Here is a 9130-nt window from a genome sequence, read left to right as displayed (position 1 = left end):
ATAGACGGTAAAGCGCAGTGGGAACCTATGGAGCAGGAACGTATACAGTGTAACACATGTTTCTGCCCTATGCTCTATGGCCCTATGTTACTGGGTCCGCTGCGCTCCCGCCATAGCTATAGCATGGCTATCATAGAGATCAAAGTTTCACATTATAGAAACAGTTTACATTAAAAATAAGTGTTTACACCCCCAACTAATTATTACACGTGTATAATATAGACTACGTGTAATAATTAGACTATATATATATATATATATATATATATATATATATATATATATAATAGTGTAGACATTTTTAAACTTTATTCATAAAAATATAATATAATGCACATGATGGAAAACTAGCTTTGATATTTCATATTGACTAAAATAAAACTGATGACAAGAGGAAAAACTGATTACTGATGATTATCAAATGTTTTTTTTTATTTTATAAGCTTGTTCAGCACTCAAGGACATGCAAAAAATACCAACATCTGCAATTTGTCAAGACATGATGAACCTATTACAGGAATGACCAGTAGGCTATCACAAGGTTTAGGAGGATGAAACACTCGGTCCAGTTTCACAGACAGGGCTTATTGAGCCAGGATTAGACCTTGTTCAATTAGGACATTTAGTAGCTTTTATAAACATGCCTTGCCTACTTGTATGAATCTTGGTAAAGCAATGGCACTGACATTGTAAGATGGAAATAAAGCTGCTTTCAGTTATAACCGCTCTAACATGCATTTTAGTCTGGGACTAGGCTTAAATGTTTTATTCTGCTGAACACAAAGGACGATATTTTGAAGAATTTCTGTGAACAGTTGATGGACCTATTGACTTCCATGTGGGGGAAAATTTTTTGGAAGTCAATCTGTTTGGTCACCTACATCCTTCAAAATATCTTCTTTTGTGTTCAGCAGAAAACAGAAATTCATACGTTTGAAACAACTCGATGGCGAGTAAATCATGACAGAATTTGTTTTTTGAACTATCCCTTAAAACCAGACATCAGTGTTCAGTTTTAAATCTGGCCACTAAGAGGCAGTATGCACTCAGATCTACTCTTACTGCACCAACGAGAGCAGGGTAGAGACTCAAACTTGCCCATTCTCTATGGCCTGGCTTCACAGACAGGGTTTAGATTAAGCCAGGATTAGACTTTAGTTCAATTTGGACTTTACTGATGTGAGATAAAACACATTGCTTTTCAGTTAAAACAGCTTATTAAACATGCATTTTAGTCTGGGGCTAGTTTAAGCCTTGTCAGTTGGGTTAATTGGTTTTATTTATTTTTTATTAATATTAATTGGTCGTATAATGAGATCTAATATATGTTGTTAGTGCCGAGAATTTTCACATGCCTTTCTTTTATTTTACTTATCCTTTATTCCAGGATAGTCCCATTAGATAGTCCTCTTCTTCCAGGGAGCCCTGGCCAAAATGGCTGCACAAAAAGTTTCACATATACAAACGTAAAACTCAAAATCTTACATAAAATTTTACCCAACATAAAATAACATCATCAAAACCGATTATGTTTATCAGGGGTTGTGTATCAAGCAGGGACACGTTTTGCGTGCATTTTGTTATGTGATTTCACTGGAAGGAATTGACAGTATACACAACGGATTGAAGTGTGAACCAAGTGAAGAGTCACAAGAGACAGCCCATTCTCACCCCCAAGGCGTCACTTAACTGACGCCTTGGGAAGCATTTGGACATGCTTCAATATCTGACGCTTTAGGCGCCCTTTAGCGTCAGTTAGATGACGCCCTAGGATCGCGTGTACCCTACCCCCACCCCACACCTAAACCTAACCGCGTCCTCTAACTGACGCTTTCCTTTAGCGTCAGTTAGATGACGCCGTAGGATCACGTCATGTAAGTGACGCTAAAGGGCGCCTAAAACGTCAAATATTGAAGCATGGTCAAAGGTGACGCCTTGGGGTGAGAATGCGTTGACACCGTGCTACTGATCGCGAGCAGTTGATCACTTAAGTTAACAAACACTGACCACTTTGAGGCATAGACTTCTAGTAGACGGTGCTCTGGCCTGCGTGATGGTGTTCAGCACTTCCTCGGGGAGGTTTGTGGGTACCCGTTGATGGCCCATGCATGCAGGGCCCACCATTTCAGGCGAGGATGCCAAATTGAGCCCTTGGCCTGAGAGAGGAGGTCTTTCCTCGTCGGACTCGGCCATAGGGCAGTGCTCGTCAGCCGCATTCCTGGTTCATCTAGAATGGAGCCACAAGGAGCACAGGGCATCTGGTTTCCCTGATTCATTCTAACACAGTCTCGCTCCTAACACACGAGCGAGACTGCTGGAAAAACATAGAGTGGGCAGTTGGGCCAGACGTGAGCCAGTGCATCATTGGTCTTTGAGAAGAATTTTGGGCAGTGAGTGAGCGTTCTCCTGGGACGCGAATAGGTCCACCTGCATGTGCTCTGCCAAAATTCTCTGCTGGTGCATTGTTTCTGGACAGTCTGTCTGGCCCCAAATTCTGGGAGCCAGGCACGTGTGCTGCTCTCAGTGAGTGCAGATTGTGCAGAGCCCAGACCAGAATGGTTCCGTCCATCTGAAAAGGTTTCGAGACTTGTCGCCTCCCTGGCGATTTATGTAGGATACCACCGACATGTTATCCGAGCGGACTAAGACGTGGTAGCCCCTTATTCTGGGACAGAAGACGCCTCAGCACGTTGTCGACTGCCAACATTTCCAGACAGTTTATACTTGAAGGAGCTTTTCTCGTTCTGACCATTGGCCGAGGAACGGTCTGCCCTCGTGAAGCGCTCCCTATACCAAGGTGGAGGCATCCATGGACACCACCTACACACGGATGGAAGGAAGTCCCCAGGGTTTAAGGAAGTCCCCAGGTTTACACCTTGAGGGAAGTCGCCTCAAGGAAGTCCCCAGGTTTACACCAGACTGGTACCAGTCGGTCGCTCTCCAAGGTTTCAGGGCTGTGACACATTCCTGATTGACCCTGAGGCGAAGCAGACCGGAAGCCCAAGCTCGAGGTGGTACTCGTCCAAGAATCAGCCAACGTCTAAGAAGTTCAAAACTCGCATGCCCTGTAGTTTCAGGGGTGCGAGCGCCGCATCTATGCACATCGTAAATGTACGGGGTGCCAGAGACAGGCCGAATGATAGGACTGTGTATTGATATGCCTGGCCCTTGAAGGCGAATCTCAAGAATTGCCTGTGATGTGACGCTATTTGTATCTGGAAAGAAGTGTCCTTCAGATCTATTGACATAAACCAGTCCCCTTGGCAAATCTGCGTGAGGATTTTCTTGGTTGTAAGCATTCTGAACTGGCATTTCATAAGCGCTTTGTTCAGTTGTCTTAGATCTAGAAAGGGTCTGAGACCCCCATTTTGTTCAGTACCAGAACATATATGCTGTGGCGAGGGAGTCAATCAGACTGTAGCAAATAGCCTCTTTTTGAAATGTTCAGCACCCAATTCGAAATCCCGGGAAGCTGTGCCCACACGTCTGTGTGAATGGCTAGGGGTAGAATGGGTTTTTTGAGGTGGTACTCGAGCTTTGAGCCAAAACTGCAGCGGGCGCAAATAGGATTTCGGAAGGATTACATGAAACGCTGAATGTCTATTCTACGTTTTGGCGACAGCTGCGCTGTCATAAAAAACGAGTTCAGCTCTGTGCCTAGGAAAATTATTTTCTGACTGGGGACAGCGAGCTTTTCGCCCAATTGACTGTGAGACCCAGTTTCTCGAGGTGTTTGAGTAACACGGTCCTATGTTCTATGAGCTCTGACTGAGATCGAGCTAGAATCAGCCAACGTCCAAGAATCAGCCATCGTCCAAGTAGTTCAAAACTCGCATGCCCTGTAGTTTCAGGGGTGCGAGCGCCGCATCCATGCACATCGTAAATGTACGGGGTGCCAGAGACAGGCCGAATGATAGGACTGTGTATTGATATGCCTGGCCCTCGAAGGCGAATCTCAAGAATTGCCTATGATGTGATGCTATTTGTATCTGGAAATAAACGTCCTTCAGATCTATTGACATAAACCAGTCCCCTTGGCAAATCTGCGTGAGGATTTTCTTGGTTGTAAGTATTCTGAACTGGCATTTCATAAGTGCTTTGTTCAGTTGTCTTAGATCTAGAAAGGGTCTGAAACCCCCATTTTTTTTTTCAGTACCAGAAAATATATGCTGTACAGGCCCCCTTCACTCTGAGCTTGAGCTATTGAGCCCCTTTGCTTAATAAGGTCACTATTTCGTGCTACCTCTGTTTTTACTGTGGATTTGACGCGCGCCATGCTGCGGCGAGGGCATGAATCAAACTGTAGCGAATAGCCTCTTTTTATAATGTTCAGCACCCAATTCGAAATCCCGGGAAGCTGTGCCCACACGTCTGCGTGAATGACTAGGGGTAGAATGGGTTTTGGGCTCTGATCGTAACATAGGGACGACATGGGGTTGGGTCCACGGAACTCGCCCAGTCCTCAATATCCGATGCCATAAGAGAACAGCTGGCCTCCTCTGCAGATCCAGCGGGCTCGTCATCATCGATGACCGAATCGGCGGCCGTTGACCGCCAGTGAGCGAGCCGAGAGAAGCTGGTGAAGCGGGCAGGTGAACCGGCGAGCTGTTGCGAGCTTGAGGAGGCTCAGGGACCCGCTGAGTATGATGTTTTTTTACGGCGCTGCACTTGCAGACTCGGAGAAGAAAGCCAGGCGAGTCCTCAGAGTCAGCATCTAGCAATAGCTCACAGTGAGGGCAGCCGCCATCAGCGAGCCCTAGTGCTGCATGATCCTCTCTAAGGCAGGAAACGCAGATGGCGTTTCATGGCGGTCCCCATCCCTGAGTGGGGCTTGGCACGAGCCGCATGAGGATGGTATCATTAAAAAGACGCAGCTCTTTTAGAAAAGTGAGTGGTGGGGCGAACACACAGAGAGCAGAGTGTAAAAGGATATCCTTTTACACTCTGCTCTCTGTGTGTTCGCCCCACCACTCACTTTTCTAAAAGAGCTGCGTATGTATATATGTATATATATATATATACATATATACATACGCCGGATAGTGTAGCGAGAACGGCGACTGGAGGCGGCGAGGTGCAGGCCAGCAAATTCCGAAGAATGGCTCGTCCCGCAGAAGGCTTTTTCTCAACAGCGCGGCTTCTCACTCAGGATCCAGCGATGCGTGCGCTTCGCTGAAGAGATGACAAATCAGTGATATCAGCCCATTGAGCTATATTTATAGGGCTAGGCCACGCCCGCTTCGGACAGTCACCAAAGGGCTGCTCTCGATAGGCTGCTGCAGTTGCTGCAGGACAGCCAATAGGCATGCTAAGCCTATGTCTGCATACTGCCGCAACGCGTTTTGATTCAAAATTAAGGATAATTTTTTGGCTTCAATATCTCGAGGAAAAGAGGTTTTCCCCTAGCGTAAGATATTACACAGTACAAGAGAACCTCTCGTAAGAGAACAACACATTTCAGCGCTAAATCGCCTATAATTTAACAAACGAATGAAATGAATGCTCTGTTAATAACTGGGGGTGTTTTATTTGTATTGGTACATCCCTGTCACAAGATCTTTCAAAAATGGTGGGGACAATATTGACCCGGGCAAAAAGTGGTGGGGACATGCCCCACCCGCAAATTACGCCCTATGAAGATAGCCTATATTTAGTCTTTCCTTGAACTCTTTAGAGAACACAAAATGCAGGCAGGCTTTATTAAAAAGAATTGATTTTGTAAAACTTTGTCACTGTAGGCTATGACTTGGTGCTCAATAATCATTTCGCCAGCCATTAGATGAGATCAAATCTTTGGACACAGCACCCGGAAAAAAAGACAAAAGAAAAACTTCCTTTCGATAAAGAATTGAATACAACAAAGAGAAATGAGCACAAAAGACTCCAATCTAAACACGCTCTTCTCATCCACTCGAAACCAAAATATTCCAGCAAACTGCGAGCCCATATGCGTGTGTGTGTGTGTAGGTGTGTGTAAGAGCGTCTGCTAGAAAAGAAAGATGTCAGCTTTCCTTTCATTAGTTCTTTCGCCGCACATTCTCCTTTTTCAATTTCAGTTCAGACTGAAAAGATACTTCGAATCATAATCATGTTTTGAATTTTTTAGTCGTCTCAAAGAATGTATGCGAATGCATGTGTTTGTGTCAGATCTGGTCAGTAAGGACATGCTTTTGCATGGTTGTCATGGAGACAGTATTCAGTGGGAGGATTCAGAGTTGGCGCTCTCGGCTCGCGCACACACAGGTGGAAGGTGTGCTATCTCGCGCTGAGTTTCCTCCCTAATATTCAGACCTCTGTGCATAAATGGATGAGCCATATAATGGTAGCCTAAATTTAAGGCCTATATATATATATATATATATATAGTGTGTGTGTGTGTGTGTGTGTGTGTGTGTCTTCTTCAAAAAATTCACATTTTATTAAGTCACCATGAAATGGAATCTTTATTGTTTTGTTTACAACATTATGATTTGATGAGGGGGAAATGCTGCATGCATTATTTTTTTGTGCAGCATTATTGACTGCAACCTGTCACTCAAGTGAGATCCACCAATAGCAAACAACAACAATCCAATTAGGATATACATCACAATAGGAAAGAAAAGACTATTACAATTTCTGTTTTGTGCCAACTGTATGGAAAAGCATATAATATAATCTTACACAAATAACCTGTGTTTTACTGTTGCTTGATTTTCCACGAAATTACAGTTTTTGTTGTGTCCTTTTTTAAAGTGAGTGGGCGTTGAGTTCAAAATAAGAAATGTTAGTCAACATTATCTACACTCTAAAAAATGCTGGGTTGTTTTAACCCAACTTTGGGTCAAATATGGACTAACCCAGCCGTTGGGTTAAATTTTTACATTACATTTTTAACCCAACATTTCGGGTTTGTCCATATTTGACCCAAAATTGGGTTAAAACAACCCAGCATTTTTTAGAGTGTATATTCCATTATTTCTAACTAAATGTTTTTTTTTTTTTTTTTTAATGTTGTCTGCTGCTTTAAATGCTCCAGCTCTAAAAAAAGGATGGCTTCTAATTGGCTGTCAATGCTTTTATTGTTCATCAGCTGAAAACAAAAATCGTTCTGAAAGTGATTCCAAAGATATAGTTTCTTTGTACCATTGTTATAGTTGTGGACTCTAGAATTAGATCTGCATAGATTGTGATAGTTATCGTCCTTGGTGTGAACGGGCCTTAACTCTCTTTTTTTTTCTCTGTAATAAATCAGAATTAATGAGCATTGTGGGGCAGACCTAATGGATGTCTGAGTCAGATCACTAATTAAACAACACAGGAAATTGCTCTTCATAAGAAAAAAAAATGCGAGTGTGTGCGTATGGGAGATTTATAGCTGGGGGTGACGGGTAAACAGGGATATAACCTCGCTCTGACCCGTCCTCCTGGCACAACATGAAAAACATACACATGAAACAAAAACACACACACTTGCCCAAATTTTGTCCGTATTTCTATTGCATAAACACCTAAAAATATAAGAAAAAAGGAAAAAAGTTAATATTTTAAAGAACTTTTTATGCCAAAAAACTAAAACCATCTTAAATGAATAAATACGTTCATGTTTAACAGGTTATTTAATTTTTTCTTAGCGATAATGTATGTTTGCAAGCTATTTAATTTACAAAATGTAATACAAATAAGAACAATTATTTAAAACTAAATAAAATGATCCCATTATGGGAACCCCTATATGTGAAGCGGACCTTTTACAATTCTATATAGAACATTTTCTTCTCGTGAAGGATTTAAACAAACACATATTGCAATACAGATGTTACCCTCTTCACACACACAACACAAGAGGAAGACTTGTCTTCCTCAAGGATGTGATGAGCATCTCTCCCACAAGGAGCCACAGGATATGTGGGACAAACTTCAAACACACACACACACATACACACACACACACACACACACAGGGTTTGGTGTCCAGACAATAGAAGCAGTGTTAGAAACATTGTACTATCCTACTGGCTGACAGCAGATAGACCTTGTGTACTCCTACAGACTCAGACACCACTCAATGGTATTTCGCACCAATAAAATACAAAAACAATATGCTTTCTCAATAAAATTACGATTGGTTTCAGTTTATATACTTCATCCGGTGTTCTGACATTCCATCCTACCCGTCAGATTGTCCTACCAAGGCTTACTGCGCATGCGCACATCAATAATACGTCATTTTTTGTCACGCTGAACAACACGCCCATAATATTTTACTACTTGCGCGAGATCTTCTTCATCTGAGGTAAGTTTTTCACTATTTTTGTTTATTACTATACAAAGATATATAGCAGTAATGAGAACTGTTTACTCTCACATTCATACAAAGCAAATTCATATTAGCATTTTTTTTTCATGAAAACATTAACGTAAAATCATTCTACTCGTTTATTTCATACTGGTAGGACAATCTGATGAGGCATTTTGCACTGTAAAATCATACTACTCATTTATTTCATACTGGTAGCACAATCTGATGAGGTATTTTGCAACGTAAAATCATCCTATCGTTTATTTCATAGGTCAGGACAATCTGAAGAGGTAACGTTACTTTGCACTGTAAAATCACCGTAACATGGCCTAATAAGAAAATTCGGCAAAGTTACACAGAAATATTTTATGTAACTTAGTCACAGACGCGAAGCAGAAACGCTCAGTAGGATTTTACGACGAGGTAGGATGAACCGATAGATATGGCTATAATTTTGCGCTACGGTAGGAAAATCTGACAAGGTAGGACAGATCGACAGAACACCGGGTCATATATCTACTTTTCAAGCTTAGTAGTATTATAAGTGTTTATTTTAGAAATGACAGAATGATTTTAGTGGGAAATTGCGCATACGTTACTTATTACCTAATGCGTGTCTTGCCATATCCATTAATAGAGAAGGCTACTTTGATGCTCGATGTGGGAATGATATTATTTGTCACAATTATTTTTGTATTTTTTACTCAGAACAGAGGAGAGTTTGCAGGCAAAAACAGAATGTGATCAAGCTCGTAATAAAACAAGAATCAACATAGAGAGCCGAAGTGATGACGTCACTTTGTAGGACAACTCGGAAATTAGCGGCGCATGGGTTCCCTAAATCGAAAA

Source organism: Pimephales promelas, chromosome 19, assembly GCF_988280905.1.
Source record: "Pimephales promelas chromosome 19, fPimPro1.hap1.1, whole genome shotgun sequence".
Taxonomy (NCBI): Eukaryota; Metazoa; Chordata; class Actinopteri; order Cypriniformes; family Leuciscidae; genus Pimephales; species Pimephales promelas.
The sequence above is the reverse complement of the archived record's forward strand: the minus strand, read 5'-3'. Positions refer to the sequence as shown.